Genomic DNA, 18,928 nt, shown 5'->3' on the forward strand with positions numbered 1-18,928 from the left:
GTTTTATTTAGAATAACGCTGGTCGAGTATAAAAGTCAAACTTTTATACAACATCATTCTAACAAGAAACTAATTTTTTCACAAGAACAGTTTGAAAAACAGATCAAAAAGTGAAAGCAAAAAGTTTTTTAAAAAAGCATTTTCAACTCCTTTAAGGGCGGGAAAAACTTGGTTTTTCAACTGGCATAAAAATCGAATTTTTACTTCGATTTTACGTCCTAAAGTTGTGATCTCAACTATCAAACTAACCCATAACTCCTTAATGGCAAAGAAATATCATCCTATACATCATCACCCATTAAACCCCTTACTGTCATGCATCTCAACCCAGAAACATAAAGGCTTAACAGTCAATCTACAGAGGCATGAACAGCAAAAGTAAAGAGCATAGAAGTTCTGAGACTTACCAGAGAGAAGATTGTGGAGGTTTAAAAGAGTTTTGAGCGTCGACGAATTGACGGGCTGGATCTTCAAATGGGAAGATGGTCTCCAGAAGAGAATGGAGGTTCTGATTTTAGGGTTTCTTGAAGGAGGAATGACTTGCGTAAAAAGGAAAAGAAGACTCTGGGAAGCCTATATATATATTTTGTCCGTAGCATGAAAGAGGAAGTAATCATCAGTTCCTCTTTTTCGAAGCATGGGGAAGGGTGATAGTCGTCGAAAGGTTACTTGGGAACCAAAAAGCCATGATTGGACAAGGGTAGGTTACTTTTCCCAAGGTGGCACGAACTACTCTGACAGATCTGGTGGGGTAATCGAAGGGTCGTTTCCTCAAAGTTTTTTTATTGTTGGCCGTAATAAATAAACTTAGGGGGCAAATGTTATCCAAAAAACAGACACAGATGACGTGGCAGGTGATTTCTGAACACGTGGCTGACACCTGGCAGAGTTCTGTTAGAGTATCGACCAATAAGATATTGCAAGCATAACAGTTGAGTTTTTCTTACGACCAGCCTGGTCGTACACTCCGCATATTTCAAGATAATTTTGTAAAGATCATAGTTAATCCCGAGATTGTCTCCAATAATTCATGATGATCCGATTAATTAGGAGAGAATATCTGTAACAAATTAATGTAATCCTCCTTGAGCCTATAAATAGAGAAAGATAGTTCAAGGAGGGGACTTTTGGGCTTTTTGATTACTTGAGAGTATAGAATCACGAGAGAATTAGAGCTAATACATTACGATATATTGTTTATCCTTCAGAGATTGGTGAAACTCATAGAACCCTAGTTCTTTGATCACTCCTTTGAAATCCCATATCAATAATAGCTCAAGTGGACGTAGGTTCTTTCCAGTTTCTGAGGCCGAACCACTATAAATTCTTGTGTGCTTTACTGTTTTTGTCATTATATTCATTCCAACATATCTATCCACATCAAGCATTTTGACTTCGTGTCAGTTGACTAAAATCAGGGTCAACAATTTGTTGATGTCATTTTTCGTCAACTTAGAAATGAAGAGAAATTAAAAAAAATTACCAGAGGAAACAAACAATATAAACACGATTTTTTACGTGGTTCAACAGTTAGAATCTGCCTAGTCCACGAGTCTGTGTTATTCACTTGTTGGAATTCTCTTAAAGCTTTATGGAAGCAATTTTACAGAGTCTTCCCCATACAAATTTCTCTATCTTACGAATGAACTGTTTCACTCTATTTATAGAGTGGTTTATCGAATATCTTCCCACAGATTTCGGGAAGATACGATACAAATCAATTAAAATAAATGCAATTAAATGCATTCAGTTACTACGTACGCGTTTATATCCCATGATATTTGGGATTTAATAATAGATTACATCTGATCCCTTAAACATAGGGATTTTACAACAATAAACATGTTCACACATAACTTACGAGCTGGGACATTAGACTTTCATGCTTTCGAGACCGTTCATCGCGAACTTAACACCTCGGCTCGCCTATAATCTCAACAAGTAATGTTATCGAGATCATCTTCTACGAGGTCACAATGCTCGGGCTTGAATCGTATTATCTAATGATAGGAGATTTTTACAAGTGTTGAACTATTGCCATCGTGAGCTTCGAGCCTGACTTATAACCTCGGAACACCTCCAAAACTACGTATTTTATGAGATCATGAATTCTGATGTTGTCGCATTTAGTGCTCAGCAAGAATGTCTTTGACCTTCTCATTAATGTTGATTACATGATGAATTTGCTTATTTCGAGCTTACACCTTACGAGCCTGAGTTTTGAGATCAAGATTTCCACTCTCAAACTCAGGGTGTAACATTTTGTCCCCTCAAAAGTATCAGTTCGAATCCTATGAGAAGGAAACTTTTGAACTGCCACCTTCAAAAATCAGGCCACCTACCACACTCAACTGTGGACATGCATCAGCCACGGATTGCTCAAACAAAGTACATGAGTACTTTTCCAATGCGCCCACGTCTCTTCGCTTTTCAACGTTTTGCCGCCATCATCACGTTTGCACCCATCCGTCTGATCAAATACCAAATCCAGCCAAAGGTCTAGATTATCTTGACCCTTGACCTCCATTTTGGACGTATATATATAGCCTCACTTTCTCTTTTTCACTTTCATCTTTACATCTCAAGTTTCAAAGGGAAAGAAAAAACTAGGCTGTAAATTCTACTTTCCTCTTTGCATGTTCTCAAAACCAAAGAGACATAACAACCTTGGCATTTTTGACTCCATGAGAGCTTCCTTGCAACCGCTCCTATAGTCATCGATCTCACTGTATCTGCCAACCACTGTGTGTAAGTTTCTTGTTCATTTGTCTCTTCATGCATTTTTATGTTCTTCATCTCGATACGAGTATGTTGTAGTTGGTAGTTTAAGTCACACTTCTTAGCTGATACTTTTGATTTAAAGTATTTAAAAACATAGTTCTAAAACCCATATTTAGTGCAAAAAAATACAAACATAAGGTTTTTCAAATTATACATAGGGTTTCTCAGATTATAGGTAGTGTATCGTGTAAGCCAACAAATGGGGGTTCTGAAATGGGATTTTTAATTGGACAAATCCCAAAATTATCACCTGTTTGGGTAACCGTCAACTTTATCCCTGAAAATTCAGGATTCTTAAAATGAATCCAAACTTTCTCACTCTTGCGTTAAGCACGCTCGAAACCCAAACTTTACAATTGTTCGGGGTTCCACTTCGAATTCAATTTGTCCTTTTGAGACCTTGGTCTCGATCGAGCTTACTCCGTGACCTCGAGCCTTCGAGCTCGAATCACCAAAACTATACTCTAATTTTTTGTATGCCTGACCCTCACCCTTTTCTTTCTTGCTAGATGTCGCAGAACTCTGAGAATCGGTGGGAGTCAGTGCTCGCAATTCCTTATTCCCCATAAACTCCTAGTCTAGAGTCTCCCTGCACTCAAAACCAGCGACTAATACGCGAGCACCACGCGAGGTGCGAACAAAAGGATATCCGAGCCCATTTCTATTGTCAAATTGACGAGGTCGAGGAAAATGCTTCGGGTCGCGATTTATCCAGATCCTAACCCCGAGATCACTCCTATCCCACTCGATCCCAAACTCAAAGTCACCTTCGCTTACGAGCCTAGTGTACTTGTCTTTCCATTGATGGAGGACCCTTCAGACCGCACCTCTACATCTCAAGCAGCATCTTTTCCGACCCTACAAGAAGGTTTTTTTGAGGCGGAACATTATTGGAGCTCGATCACCTCAACGGGCTAAATTTCTGACATTCTAGCTCGCTACGGCCTAAAGCTCTCCGGCACGCTGATGTGTCGACCTGCAAATCTGAACGAGCGGAGTTACTATGCCCCACGTGATGGCAGACCGGCAGCAAGATTAAGCTCGCGACCTGGTGTCGCGAGCATATGAAGGCAGGGGCCCTACTGCCCCTGAAATCCTTTTTTAAGGATTTTCTAGATTTTGTTGGCCTCGCCCCATTCCAACTCCAGACCAATTCTTATAGGGTTTCGTCCGCCCTCAATTCCCTGTACCACGAGTTGAAGTGAGTAGGACCCTCACCTCAAGAGATCCTGTATCGCTTTTGTCTGAAGATCAACCCCTCTCGAGCTAGGGGAGGAGTCTACTACTTGTCAAGCTACCCAAAGGAGCAGAAGATTTTCGAGGATATGCCGAACCATCCTCCGAACTTCAAGCTGGCCTTCTTCTGGACGGATGGCCTTGCTCCTTCCGAATTCTAGTCATTCCAACGAATCCATAAGTACTCATACAAATTCCTTTTTTTGTTCATTTAATGACTAGGCTCGAAATAATAACACGCCTCCATTTCTCCAGCCAATTATCAACGTCCCACTCCTTCAGAGTCAATGTTGGAGAAAAAGGCAGCTCTGCTGTAATTGCTGTATGGTCGGCGATCTCTATCCTATCTTCTCCATGAAGAATGACTCCGAGCCTGTGGTCTCTTATAGAAAGATCAGTCAACAGAAGACATTACCTACTAGAAGTAATTCAAGTGGGAGCATGTGCCACTTCCCACTGAGGAGCTCCCCCCAAGACAGAGGTCGTCGAGCTCACGGACCTGTCCCTCTATGGCTCGATGTCACGACAAACCCATATTGGGAAATGAAGCCTAAGACGAGGCCTCAAGCTCGGGTGGTGGAGGTAAAGTAATACTTAGCTCGGCCATGTGGTCTCCTTCTATGCTTAAGCATAAGCCCGACACTCTGATCCTATTCCCGGATTCCAGAGATAACTTTCATGTTTGGTCCTGGGTAGATCATAGGGTACATAGGTTCGATAGTTGGTTAGGGAATTTCCAAACTATGTATAGTTTAAACGAAGTTTGGGATGGGGTTACTATTCAATATAGGACCAATGACTATAGAGACCTTTCGAGGCTATCCCCCACATATAGGGAAGGGACTCCCCTAGCATCCTCTGAAGATAGGGGGATTACTTGGTCGCCAAGCACAAGCTCAGGGGAGAGTACCAGTTAGGTATCTTTTGACTTTAGCCTTGTTTCTTTTTATAGTTTAAGCTCGATCACTAATGTGTGAATTTTGTATGTGCAGGCGACATGGAGTCTGATTTAGACAATGTGCTCAACCACTGCTTCAGAGCTAAGCAGAGTAAACGCCCGAGGGCGTCGCAGAAAGCGGGGCGCCCCTCCAAAATTTTGAAGAAATTCGAGGCAACACCTCCCATCTCGGACACTCATGGCCCAAGCCTACCTGCTGATCCAAACCCTGAGGTCAGAGTATCCACTGAGATCTCACTGCCCCCGCCTCCTCCTGCAATCCAAACATCTCAACAGACTGCTCCGCCTCCAAAGAAGCAGGTTCCCACACGGGAACGCTTATTGTCGGTTTTGACCCATGCCCCTATGTATGTGATCAACAACGCTGCGAGGCAAACGGAGCCAGCTTGGGCTCAGATGTACTATCCCGAGTTGGCCAAACTTTTAGCAACCTTGGCGCCCCTCAATGGCAGTTGTGCACCTCTTACCGAGACAAAAATACCCTTTATGACAAGGGTAGCGAGCTCCTCACCTCAGTAAGTCCTTTTTATTCTATCACGTTGCTCATTCGAACTTATCTTGTATGTTTACTAACCCATTTTTGTTCATGTATATGCAAAAGATGTGTTTGCTCAACTGAATTTTAAGTTGAACAACGATATTTACTCGAGTCAGGCCTATGCTTAGGAGGCGAAGAATCTCCAATTAAAGCTCGTAGACGAGCTTAAGGCTGTGAAGTCGACAGTGCCTCAGCTCGAGTCAAAACTGGAGGCTAAGGATTCTGAAATCAAGGAGAAAGACTCTAGAATAAAAAAGCTTGAAGAGTTGAATGCCAAGCTCAAGGAGGAGAAGAAGGCCACCTTTGAGACAATCGAGGTGAGAAGGCTCGCCTCCTCGAGGAGTTTAAACAGAAGAAGGATCATATTGTCGACATGGCCATCTACCATATCTGGGCCAACAGTGCTGATCTCGACACAAGCTTTCTGCACAACCTCGAAGATGAATTCCTTAAGAGGTGGCAAGCTCGACTCGATGAGGAGGATGCCAGGGATGAGGTAGAGGAGGCAGCGAAGAAGTCAGGTGCTGTTGACAAGGATGTGCCTGGTTCATAGAAGCAAGGTCATGGGCTGCATCCCATAAATATTTTTGTAACACCCTTTATATTTATGCGCTTTGGCTAAAGACAATACATAGCTCATTTTAGGGCTATTTTATGTTTATTTAAACAGTAATTTTAATCTGTATGTACGCAATTTTATAGCTCAAAAACTTTTATGCATTTGATTTTACATTCAGCTTTTACTTTAATATTTTTGCTTTGCATTTCTGGGTTGAAATATTTCAAGCATTGCATACTAAATGTTTGCTTTTATTTTCGTTTATTCGTACAAACACACTTGTTGAATTTAAGCTCGAGTTTCAATGAATTCAGGCACAGTTTACTCGATATATCCATGTCCAACCTTGTTATTGTCAAGGTCAGAATTTACTTCTACCATGCACTCGAAAGTACTTATATGGCATGTAATCTTAGTAGTTTAGTTATATTTTTCTATTCTAGTTACTTTTTCTCATCCTCGAGTAGTTCCTCAAGGTTGTGAGGTTGAAACTAATTTTTGCAAAATTTTCCAGCCTTAGACTCGACTTAATTTGAAGTAGGTTTATTTACATTCCAACTTTCTATTGATTAGTTTTAGCTGGTTTGTTCCAAACCTATTTAGCTCGCGTGCTAGGTTATTAATCCACACACTTGTAATTTTTATAGTCTGGTTATGACAAGACTATCTTAGCTCGTGAATCTGGTTATATCCAGACAGTTTTAGCTCGTGTGTTCGATTATTAATCCATACACTTGTAATTTTTATGGTCTGGTTATGACCAAACTATCTTAGTTTATGTGTATACTTATAACTTTTATGTTGGGTTAATGATCCAGACATTTTTATTTTATGTTATTTATTTTTTCAAACTTATGGTATGATTGTATACCATTGATGCCCCCTTAATATCCTATGAGTTTGACCATAGGTTATTGAATTAAGATAGTTTGCAAATACAACATATAATAAAGAAGTTAACTTTTTGAGTAAAGTTTAACATTTTATTAACAAAATGTCTAAAATACAAGCTTGGTCACAACAAAACACCCTTCCTACATTATTGATAGTAAGGTCATAGATGTTCTCCATTCCAAGCTCGTGGAACCAACTCTCCATTTAGTCTCGCCAATTTATATACCCCAGGCAGGATGACCGACTCAATCTAGTAAGGTCCTTCCCAGTTAGGTCCGAGTACTCCAGCAGACAAGTCTCCTAATCCAAATTTTCTATCTCGAACCCTCTTATTGAAATATCTAGTAGCTCGTTGCTAGTATGCAGCATTTTTCAATTGAGCTTCATCTCGTCTTTCTTCAATGAGGTTTAGACTTTCTTTGAGTAAGGATTGGTTCGAGGCCTGATTGTAGGCATGGCTCCATATTGTGGGTATTTCGGCTTCAATAAAAAATATGGCCTTGCATCCATACGCTAGGGAGAAGGGAGTATGCCCTATTGAAGTTTGAGCTATGGTTCGATATGCCCATAAAACCTGAGGTAACTCTTCAGGCCACCTCCCCTTAGCCTCCTCTAACCTTTTCTTTATGGAGCTTTTTAGGGTTTTGTTGACTTCTTCGACCACGCCATTGATTGGGGATGGGCAACAGAGGAGAAGCTTTTTATTATCTCATTCTTCTTGCAGAAATGGCTAAACAGGTCATTGTCAAACTGGGTAACATTGTCTAACACTATCTTCCTGGGCATCCCATATCAATAGATAATATTCTTTACCACAAAGTCTAAAAAAAATTTCGAGGTAATCGTGGCCAAGGGTTCGACTTCGGTCCATTTTGTGAAATAATTGACCGCGACCACAACGTACTTTACTCCACCTTTGCCTATTGGTAGTGCGCCTATAAGGTCGATTCCCCACACCGCAAATGGCCATGGGGAGGTCAACATGGTGAGCTTAGTAGGTGGAGCTCGTGGAATTGAGGCAAACCGCTGGCACTTATCACATCTTTTGACGTATTCGAACGCATCTGCCTTGACTGTGGGCCAGAAATACCCTTGCCTTATCACCTTTTCTGATAGACTATGCCCCCCGGTGTGATCTCCACAAAATCATTCATGAATTTCTTCCATTTATTTTCTTTGCCTCGGGTGGAGTTACACATCGGAGTAACGACATAGAATACCCTCTTCGATACAGCCTTCCATCCACAATAGTGTACCTCGGGATCTGATACATCAGTTTTCGAGCCTCGTTCTATTATGCTGGGAGAATTCTGGTTTCAAGGTAATCGACTATCGGGGTCATCCAAGTAGGTTGACAGTCAATCATGCATACGTCTTCTTCGTCGAGCTCGTTGATATTGGGAGTCAATAGAAATTCTACCAGGACCATGTTCAATGTATTGGCCTCACTGGTGGTAGTGAGCCTGGCCAATGCATCTGCATTTGAATTTTGTTCTCGTGGAATTTGTTCTATAGTGTAGAATACGAACTGTCCAAGCGCATCCTTAGTTTTTTCTAGGTACACAGCCATTCTTATGCCCCGAGCCTGAGATTCCCCCAAAAGTTGGTTCACCACCAGCTGTGAGTCACTATAGCAATGTATAGCCTTAGCTTTGAGTTCCTTGGCTATTCAAAGTCTTGATAATAATGCTTCGTATTCAGCCTCGTTATTCGATGCCTCGAAGTTGAACCTTAAGGCTGAGTGGAATCAATTTCCTGTTGGGTTGATCAATATAATGTCTTCCCCCAATCCATGTTCACTGGACGATCCGTCGACATAAAGTTTCCATAGCTCGCAGGTTGGGGTTACAACTTCATCGTTAGATAATCCAGTACACTCGACAATGAAGTCCGCCAGGGCCTGTCCCTTGATGGTCGTTCTCAGGTGGTATGTGGTCTAGAACTGGCCGAGCTCGACAACCCACTTTAATAGTCTTCCAGAAGCTTCTGGTTTAGATAGAACTTGTCGTAGTGGTTGGTTAGTTAGCACATGAATGGGGTGTGCTTAGAAATAAGGTCGGAGCTTTTTGAGAGGAGTGGATCAGGCTGAGAGCCAATTTTTCCATTAACGGGTATCTCGATTCTGCCCCCAGTAACCTTTTGCTTACATAGTACATTGGTTTTTGTACCTTCTTTTCTTCTCGAACGAGCACGACACTAATTGCATGCTCAGTTGTAGCGAGGTATAAATACAAGATTTCTCTCGTGATAGGCTTCGACAAGATTGGTAGTTCGGTGACGTGCTTCTTTAGGTTTTGGAACAAAAGCTCGCACTCCTCTGACCACTTGAATTTTTTGCCCCGTCTTAAAAGGTTGAAAAAGGGAAGACAACGATCTGTAGATTTCAAAATAATCCTACTTAGTGCCGCCATCCGTCCAGTTAAGCTCTGGACATCCTTATGCTTTCGAGGTGAGGGCATATCAATCAATGCCTTGATCTTGTCTGGATTAACTTATATTCCTCGCGCATTTACTATAAATCCCATAAGCATTCCCGAAGACACTCCGAAAGAGCACTTTTGTGGGTTAAGTTTCATGTTATACTTTCGAAGCACAGTAAATAATTTGGCAAGATCATCCACATGGTTATTGTTATGTCTGGACTTGACAAGCATGTCGTCAATATAAACTTCCATGTTATTCCTTATCTGTTAGGAAAATATCCTGTTCACCAGCCTTTGGTATGTGGCTCCAGCGTTTTTGAGCCCGAAAGGCATGACATTGTAGAAGTATAACCCCTTGTTGGTTACGAAGCTCGTATGTTCTTGGTCTGATGCGTGCATGGCAATCTGGTTATATCTAGAATAAGCATCCATAAATGACATGATGTCGTGACCTACAGTGGCGTCTATGAGCTGATCAATTTGAGGTAGGGGAAAAAATCTTTAGGACATGCCTTGTTAAGGTCTGAGTAGTCGATGCAAGTTCGTCATTTGACGTTGGGTTTCAGATCCAACACTGGATTTGGAATCTGATCGAGATTGAAGGCATCTCGTATGAATTGATTTACCTTCAACCTGCCGACTTGTTCCTTGAGGGCCTTCTTTCTATCATCATCCAAGAGTTTTCACTTTTGTTGCTTCGGGGGGAAGCTTTTGTCAATGTTAAGCACGTGGCTCATGACATTTGGACTAATTCCCACCATGTCCGAGTGTGACCATGCGAACACATCCTGGTTTTCTCCTAAGAAGCAAATTAATTGCTATTTCGCATCATTTGAAAGATTATTTCCCACTTTCACCGTCTTCGTGGGATCTACCTCTTCGATCTTGACCTCCTCAAGCTCTTCCAGAGGTTTGAGGTCAGCCTTTCTTCTATCCTGGGGTCGATCTCTTCATCTATCTCGAAGACCGTCCCATCCTTGTTTTGAATAACTACAAGTGCCTGTGAACTTGTTTGCTTCTTTCCCCTTATGGGGATGCTATAGCATTCTCCTCCCGCAAGCTGGTCCCCCTTCAACTTCCTGATGCCACTAGAATTCGGGAACTTGATGACCAAATTCCTAACAGACGATGCTGCCCCCAACCCAACTATGGCAGGTCTCCCGAGCAGTACGTTGTAGGCCGATGGGAGGTCCACCACAACAAACTCCATCATCTTGGTTACTGAGATTGGATAGTCTCCCAAGGTCACGGCGAGCTCAATGGATCCCATACATGCAATCCCTTCTCCTGAAAAACAGCACAATGTTGTTGCACACGCTTTCAAATTGCAAAGCATGAATCCCATCTTTTCTAGAGTGGATTTATAAAGGATATTCACCGAACTCCCATTACTAATCAGGACTTGGCGTGTCTTGCCAAAAATTTCTTTACACAACCAGCATTGTTAACTCCATTGTTCAACGACACCTTGTAACACAGCATGCTCCACGATTATGTTCTTCTTGCCCACGCGAACTACCCATCAAATCCCATGAATCGAAATATGGTTGTGGTTGCACGTAGTACTTTTGTCTTTCTGTTGAACTTCTTCAGCCAACCGTCTGTGATGACAACGTCTCTTGCCAAAACCAAGCATGCAGATGAGTTCTTACCTTTCATCAGAACACGGTCCATCCTCATATCAACTTTGAAGATTTCCAGAGATACTAAATGTAGTCGATGGAAAATTACAAATTTCCAAACTTTTCTAACTCAATTTGGTTGTTCTAGGCACTGATGAGCCATACAACCACCATCTTGAGACTCCCCACGGCATAGACTTCAATTCCTAGTGCTTCACTTCCATATTTGTTAGATTTTGGTGCCACAAGTTGCACATCAATTGTTACAAGTTACTTAGGTTGCGTTTGGTAAAATTTTTGTTTTTAAAATTTTTAAACTCAAAAATAAAAATATATTTTTGTTTTATGTTTTTTTATTTTTATAAAATAAAAATGCGTTTGGTAACCATTTTTGTTTTCTGTTTTTTGTAAATAAAAATAAAAATGTGTTTGGTAACTTTTATTTTTATTTTTTGTTTAAAAAAATAAAAAATAAAAAACATGTTTGGTAAATATTTTTTTTTGAAATTTTATTTTTTATTTTCATTTTCTAAACTAAAAAATAAAAATATTTTTTGTGACCACTATTTATTATTTTAAAATAAAAAATAAGAAATTTATAGTAAAAAAAGATTATATTAATAATATTCAAGTAATCTCAAATTTCAAAACTTAATATCTATCCAAGAAAGTTTACATAGTAAAATAAAAAACGTATGAACTGATAATTGTCCAAACTTAAAGTAAAGTATTAAACGAGTCATAACAATCAACTAATGTCTTTACTCAATCTCACAATCAACTTATGCTTTTGCTTTAATTGATTGTATTTGTTCCTTAGTTGCATATCACTATAATTTCTTTTTGCTTGTCCACAAAGCTACTCCTTTATATATTTCCATGATTGCTTGGTAAAGGTTGTGGTATTCTTATTTCCCTTTAAGACTTCTTCTTCCATAAGTTCAATGAAAATTTCTTCATACTTTTGAGTCCAAACAGAAGCCTCATCATTATTCTCAATAATAAGAACTTCATTATCAACCCCTGCCATCTAAGTAAGACCTAAAGATTCAATAAGAATTTTAAATGCAAATAAGAGAGTAAGCACTTCATATAAAAAACAAGGAAAAAAGAGAGCTTGAAAATACTATTTGGCACTAATCTATCAAGAGAGGAGTAGAATCTATCACTAAGCTAAAGTTAGAGTAGTAACTGCAGGTAGTCTTAACTTGCCAATATTATCCAACCTTAATCTTTCCTTGGCATTAAAATACTACAGTACTGCTCTCTCATAAAATAACATGGTTATCTCATATTTTGTCTTGAGCGTATCTTTTACTCGGAACTGTATAGCTTCCCACAGTACAATCAGTTCTAGTAAACATAATGTTGGTATGTTCAATTCACAGCAGCCACCCCACATCTGACCACAGTTCCATCAAAATCATTCAAAACATACCCACTTCTCCTAAAATCTCCACCTCTCTTATCACCTCTTATCATTATACAATAATACTAATTTTCACCCCCCCCAATTGAATTGGTAGATTACATATTTCCAAACTGGTCATGCAAACAGAAACGAAACTATGTCAATGAAAAACAACCCAAGTTCATAGCCATTCATTTGACCACTTAATGAGTATAAAAGACAAAGGAAAATACTAAAGCTCACATGAGAATGGGCATCATATATACATGATACATGTTTCGAGGATATCACATGCCTCTATATTTCTATCTCCATCTCATGATAGCAATGGTGTTGCAGGGTTGAGACATAAAGCACATGTTGACTATCACATGACCAGAGCATGGTCTAGAGAGAAGAGGACAATGCGTAAAGGTTTGACTTCAAGCAAAGAATCTTAATGAGTACCTTAGAGAGGAAAAATGGAAATATACTTGTACATTATGTATGAATATTGCACCACAAGGTGTTATATTCAAACTAGTACTTTTTTTTTTCAGCCAGAAGACTTACATGATCAGCTTCCACTACTGTAAGTTCGGATTAAAAAATGTAAAAAGGGTTGATTATTCAGATAAGTTGTTACATAACCTGAACCATGTTTGTTCTAGTTGACGACTACAATAAATGCCCTTACAACTTAGATTTATATAGAGAGAGAGAACTTCCCAACTAGAGCCATATATTTCTAGTGCATATCTTCTTAGTCTCATAATTCTCAAAACGACTCATTTACATTTTCAACAATCCACAAAGATGAACCTCGTAGTTCAAAACTCACATTCAAATCAAAGGCAAAAGAAAAGGGGGAATGAAACACAAATCTTTTAAATATTACATTCACCAAATATGTAGATAATAGCAATAACAATAAAGGTCGAAGAAATATCAAGTATCATAATTTTAGCAAGCAAAGAAAAAAAATCACATGATAATCGAGGACAAAAAACAATTTCATTAAATCAAAAACTTTTTTTCCCTCTTATATTTTTAAATCTTATTGCTTCAGCTCATTTTCACATCAACAAAACAAATCAAAATGCATAAGTGACCAGCATTGTCCAGTTTCAAGCCATAAAAGAAATCGCATTATTACACGGAATACTCACCATGAAAGCGACGGATTTTCCCAGAAAACAAGAAAAGCCATTTTTCCGTGATCTGAAGGAGTGATAAATGTACAGATCAAAGAAAACCAATGACGATAAGGAAGGAGAGAAACGAAGAGAGAAAGCTAAACTCGATTAGGGAATCTCTCTCTCTCTCTCTCTCTGTATTTCTCTGCCTTCAGCATGTTTCGTCCGTGTCTGGTTTTATGGAGGAGGAGATGTCAATTTGGAGAAGAGGGATTACTTATAGATGGAGCTATAATCCAAACAAGTGGAAGTGGAACCCTATCTATCTAGTTGGTTCTAGACTACTTGTTCTAGTGCATATCTTCTTAGTCTCATACTTCTCAACAGACCAACCCCAAAACAAAAAATCGGGGCCAGTAGTAAAAACTTGTCTGACCTTGAGTTTGAGGAGCTTAAAGGGTTTATGGATCTGGGTTTTGTTTTTACTGAGGAGTGTAGAGATTCGAACCTGATTTCTATTATCCTGGCTTACAAAGATTTAATCAAACAAAAAAACTTGCCTGAATTCTATAGTTTAAACAACTGATTTCTCGATCCATCAAAAAGCATTACAAAAGTACAAAACCTAATCCCTAAAAAATAATAAATAGATTCATACCTTATTAGAAAAATCCAACCCTAAGATTCTGATTTAGTCAGTACGCCATTTTTATATGGATCCAAGAACCTTTACAATGCAAATACCAGATATCAAATATTAGAGAGAGAAGATTCTTATTGAGAAATAGATTGAGAAAAAAATAGGTCGTTCATATGATGGAGATGATAAAATGGGGATAAAATGATACCTGAAGTAACCATGAATGATAGTAGAGTAGATATCTGCAATAATGGAGTCTCTGAGGAGAAAGTAGGGTCTACAACAATGGAGTCTCTGAGATGCGAAGGTTTGAGAATAAAACTGTTTAAAAAAAATTTGAAAGTATAAAAAAGTTATTTTCAAAATTTTATTAAAAGTTTAAAAAAATAAGAAACCAAATAAAAGTTACCGAACATATTTTTGCATTATATTTCCAATTTTTTATTTAAAAAAATATAAAATTACTTTTTTAATTATTACCAAACAGACCCTTAGTGTTTACAAAATTAGATAATACCCTATTTTAACTGATTTACATCTTTAAACAGCATGTAACCCACTATTAATACCTATGAATTTGAAAAAAAATACTTTGTAATTGAAAAACCTAATACCTTGCAACCCCAAAACCTAAGATATTTTTTTTGGTATAATTTAAATTAGATAACTGTAGTGATATATTTTTGTAAAATTCTGAACTATATAATAACGTGTTATAAATATAATTTTTTTTGTTATTAAAAAACGTTTAATTTAATTAATTATTGTCAAAATACTCTGTGCAATCATAAAATTGGGAAAGACTTGGTAATCATAAGACACTTGGGATTATTATTACCTAATGAAAATTGGTTAGTTGTAGTTGTTCAAAACAATAATACATCTTACCTAACCAAAGTCATCTTATTGGACCAAATAAGTATGAATTCAATGGCAAACTATAATAATAATAATAATAAGAAGAAGAAGAAGAAGAAGAAGAAGAAAGGTATTGAAACTAAATAAATGAATAAACTGATAGTGGTTCTAGAAAGGTATATTTTTCTTGGGACAATCTTATAACAAGGTAGTAAATATAAAAAGATTAACTTACTTTTTGGACAATTTTATAGCAAGGCAGTTAATTAATGTAAAATAAAGAAAGGCATTTCTGTTACACTTCAATAACTTTTTTTTAATAAATCACCCAAAGACAGATTGTTTTTACCCCTTCATACTTTTTATCTAGTACAAAAGTGAAAATTGAAAATATATATCTTTTTACAGCCCTATCCTTACATTAAAAAAAATTCTTTATATACTTCTAAAATATAATTAAATAAAAAACTCATAATATTTAATATTATTTTCTTGAATATATAATAACAAATAAGAATCACCCTAAAAAATAATATTAAATTAAAAAAAAACATATATCATTAAAAACAATTATTAGTAAATTTATAATAGGTCCAAATTTCATATTTGTAACAACCAACTATTTTTTAATATTAATGGTCTGATTGTATATTAGTAATGCACTTAATGTGTTAGAGAACTTGGATGAGAGCCTGAGCTACTGGCTCACTTAATTTATTTTTATATATACATATATATAAAAAAAATTGTGGCTATATAAATATATAATTATTTTTTATTATATAAATAATTTAACTGTATATTTGTTCTTCTTGATTTAAAGTGATGGTTTGCCTTTAGGACGCGTAAGGGTGTGTGTAAGAAAATATAATTGTATTCATTGATAATTAATAAGAATATTTATTAAAAAAATCAAAAAGAGGTGTAAGGATAAAAGAAAATAAGGTAGCAATAAAAACAGCCAAGGAAGAGAGACACTTATTAGGAATAATAATATCAATAAAGTACTTACATAAACCGAAAATTATCCATTATATTATCTTAGGTAATATTTAAAAGGGTTTATACTTTTTTTTAATGGTTCAAATAAATCTCTAAACTTAATTTTGATGAAGAAAAATTTGAATATAACAACACAATTTAAAGTAGAAAGATTTTATTTTTGTTCTGAATTGCTAGTTTGGTGATTTATTTGTGATTTCAGTTAATAAAATTTTGACCAAAATCAAGTTTAGAATTATATTTGAACTATTTTACAAAATATATAATTTAAAAAATATTTTATTAAAACATTACATTCAAATAAATAATAAGAAAATTATAATGTAAAAAAAAATTAAATAAATCCTACTTAAAATAATTAAAACTTCCCATATGTGAGAATAGATAAGAATAGGAATAAATATTTTTGGAAAAAATAGAAATAGGTCACATGCATGCAAGAATGATTTCATTTTATTTTATTATTTTACTCATTTAATTTAATGTCACATGCATGCCACTATTTTTTTTCCTAATTTTAATGACTTCTAATCATTATTTCAATTTGTAGGATTCAATGCTGTTTAATTGGCTCCTCACTCAAAAAGAAAATAGAATCTCTTTATATTTTGGTTAAGTATAAGTCAGAAGTCCCATCACAAATTTAAAAATATATCCCTTACCTTATGTTGTCATTATCTAGTGGGATAGGAATAGGATAGGTTAGAAAATATTACACTACAACTCATTATTGATGATGACCCTATCCTCTTTCAATGTCTTTTTCTCTTTCACAAATACCATTCAAAGATATTTTGGCTTAATAATTTGACCAAAATGACGTTTGTCACGGGATGTATTGAGACGAAAGGAAGAAAAAAACAACTCCAAGTTGAAACCCTTCATTTTTAGGCTTCAATTTCTTTGGTTGACATGCTCTTCCGGTTAATTTTATTTTAAATAAAAATGAAATAAATAACATTTTTTTATATTTATTTATAATTATACTTTTATTTAAATTGACGTAAATATTATATTTCGTATTGATACTCTTTTTCTAACTCATTTCATTTGATATATTTCTTATAAATACTTTTCCAACTAATTCATTTGGTAGCTGCAAATATAGTCCTGTCTAGTAGTCATTCATATTTATTTATTTTTTTCACAAAAAAAATTCTAAATTTAAATCTCTCAAAAAAATAAAAATAACAACTCATTTAGTTTAACAATTGCATAATTCTAAAAAATTTAAATATGGATGAAAAAATTATACATGTGAGTAGTTCCCTTAACTAAATAATGGGGAATAGGCCAAAGATTGTGAATTTGTGATATACTAAAATACTAAATAATGGGGATTTTGCTATGCTAAGGATTGCGTTTGAATTTTGTTGGGTTCTTGTATTCCTTTTGTATTAGGAATTGTCTGGTCTATTGACCTGGTTTGGGTGGTTCGTGCGTTCCTGTCTATGGATCCAAGTGGTTATGGATTCGAAGGTTTCTTTTGTTTGATAAATGGCATCATCGAATTGGTACATTCGGGAATTGGAGGATAAATGTGCAGGGTTGTGTCTCAAAGAAGAAGAATAGGGTGGCCTATCCTATGAAATCGCTAACGAGGTTGCTTCTGCAATTGATGTCTGGTGGTGTTTAGAAGGTAGGTTCTTGGCAGATAAGCCATTAGATTTTCAAGTTTTGTAGAACATGATGGCAACTTTGTGGAAGCTTGGTAGAGGAATGTACGTTAAGTAGCTGGAAAGCAATTTGTACATCTTTCAATTCCATCATAAAGTAGATATCAATAGGGTTCTTGAAGGAAGTCCTTGGATGTGTAATGGGGCACATTTGATCTTTGAGCACCTCAATCCTAAAGATAATCCAAGAAGGGTACGCTTGAATCGTCTATCTATTTGGGTTCAAATTCACGATCTACAACCTGGCTTCATGGTAGAAAGAGTGGTCAAAGATATTGGAAACTGTGTGGGTCACTTTCTTGAATCCGATCCGAATAACTTCAATGGGGTTTGGAGGGACTTCTTGCGAGTTGGGTGTCAATTGATATTGAAGTACCATTAAAGAGAAAGCTTAAAATTAGGAAAATTGATGGAGAGTGGTTCTGGGTGAATTTCAAGTATGAAAGGGTGCTCGCGTTCTGTTTCATTTTTGGAATTATAGGTCATGCTAAAATGTTTTACCCCATAATTTTTTACCAGCCTATGGATACCATTGTTAAATCGTATGGTCTTTGGTTGAGAACAGACCCAAGATAACAACACATGTTAATTGGGTCCAAATGGCTACGACAGGGGATTTCTGAGAGTAATCCTTGGGTGTTTATGGATACAACTACAACGATACCAACACTCGGAGATTTGGGTCCTCAAGATGGGGTCGAATCTTTTGTACGTACGCATAACCCATCTCAAGGGTGGGACAATAATAGCACCATGGCAGGGGTTGGTGGAGACATGATGGAAGGTATCCATTCCTTTATTGAGGAGCAGCTTATGTTGAATGGCCTTTCTGGTCAGGACATTGTTGAGCACGACCTATAATTGATGCTTACAGATCTGAAATATAGACGTGCAAGTGGGGGTGGAGATGCAGAGAGTCCGACAAATATTAGTGGACAAGGCAGTGGTAATGGTACAAGGGGTTCAAAAAACTTGTTACGGGCGGGTGTTGGTTCTTAGGCCCGCTGCGACTTATGAGTTCACTCAGCTGGAATCGCCATGGGCTTGGGAACCCGCGAAGCTTTCAATTCCTTCGGGAGATTGTCTCTCAAAAAAAGCCCATTTTTGTGTTTCTTTGTGAAACTCTTTCTCGCAATGATATAATCGATAGGATTAGGCGCAACATGGGTTTTGAAGGTAGTTTCATGGTGGATCCGATTGGTAGAAGCGGAGGTC

General features: G+C 37.1%; 1 long non-coding RNA gene across 1 annotated transcript in view; it reads right to left on the reverse strand.

Moving 5' to 3' along the window:
* The window catches only part of LOC133830351 (uncharacterized), a 34,802-nt gene extending 20,326 nt beyond the window's left edge, over window positions 1-14,476 (reverse strand). Inside the window, exons 1-2 of the long non-coding RNA XR_009892018.1 lie at window positions 14,386-14,476; window positions 14,196-14,264 (exon numbers count right to left, since the gene is read on the reverse strand). This is a non-coding gene — a long non-coding RNA (uncharacterized LOC133830351). The remainder of the gene's footprint in view (window positions 1-14,195; window positions 14,265-14,385) is intronic.
* Between the last annotated feature and the right edge of the window lie 4,452 nt (window positions 14,477-18,928).

The sequence above is a fragment of the Humulus lupulus genome, chromosome 4 (genome assembly GCF_963169125.1).
Source record: "Humulus lupulus chromosome 4, drHumLupu1.1, whole genome shotgun sequence".
NCBI classification, from domain to species: domain Eukaryota; kingdom Viridiplantae; phylum Streptophyta; class Magnoliopsida; order Rosales; family Cannabaceae; genus Humulus; species Humulus lupulus.